Here is a 1,195-nt window from a genome sequence, read left to right as displayed (position 1 = left end):
AAACACACACACAGACAGACACATACACACACACGCACACACACATACACCCACACACAAACACACACACACACACTCACACCCTCTCACACACAGAAAATAACGACACGGAGAGAAAAAAGAAGCGAACAGGACATGGTGTCTTTTGCAAGAAATGCTCAGTGTTTATTATTGTCATATAATTACGTTTTATTATTGTCATATAATTACGTTTTATTATTGTCATATAATTACGTTTTATTATTGTCGTATAATTACGTTTTATTATTGTCATATAATAATTTTAAGTTTTATTATTGTCATATTATCATGATTTTCTATTGTCATATTATTAAGTTTTATTATTAATATGTTTTATTGTCATGATATTATTAAGTTCTATTATTGTCATATTATCATGTTTTACTATTGTCATATCATTAATCTAATGTTTACGCAACTATTACAATTCATTCTGTTCGTCTTGAGGACAAAAAAATCTGCGTCTTCCTTTCGCTACCTCTGGGGTACCTAGGCACTTATATGACCAAAATTGAGCCGATAGTGCCGTAAAAGACTTACTCAATCAATCAGAGTTACAAAGTTTTATCTGCTCAGTAGATCTACCTAGTTTTGACAAATTCGACGTCAAATTTTCTTTGAGTTTCACAATATCGCTTCCTCAGTAACAAAGTTTTATCTGTTCAAATTAACTAGTTTTAACAAATTCGACGTCAACATTTTTGAATTTTACAATATATTATCAAGTTTTTTACGAATGCAATCCTTTGAATATCTTGGCAACGACCTCGAATGTACTTACGATTTTGATAGAGGAGATAGAACATTTTTTTCTGACCTCATTATGGTCTTACTAATCCAAAATGTAATTCTGAGATGACAACATGTCAAGCTTCTTCGAATGCAATCCTTCGAATATCTTGATAACGACTCCGAATAATCTTACAATTTTGACAGAGCTGATACAACATTTATTTTTGTTTTACTTTTTATTTTGGTCTTACTTGATCTTCTTGTAATTCAAAACAGCCAAAATGTCGGATAGAACTTTGGAATTCTGAGATGACGACATGCCAAGCTTCTTCGAATGCAGTACTTCGAATATCTCAATAACGACTCCGAATAATCTTGCGATTTTGATAGAGCAAATAGAACATTAATTTATTGGTTTTTGATCTCTTGGTCTTAATAACTC

The sequence above is a fragment of the Aplysia californica genome, unplaced genomic scaffold (assembly GCF_000002075.1).
Source record: "Aplysia californica isolate F4 #8 unplaced genomic scaffold, AplCal3.0 scaffold01721, whole genome shotgun sequence".
Taxonomy (NCBI): domain Eukaryota; kingdom Metazoa; phylum Mollusca; class Gastropoda; order Aplysiida; family Aplysiidae; genus Aplysia; species Aplysia californica.
The sequence above is the reverse complement of the archived record's forward strand: the minus strand, read 5'-3'. Positions refer to the sequence as shown.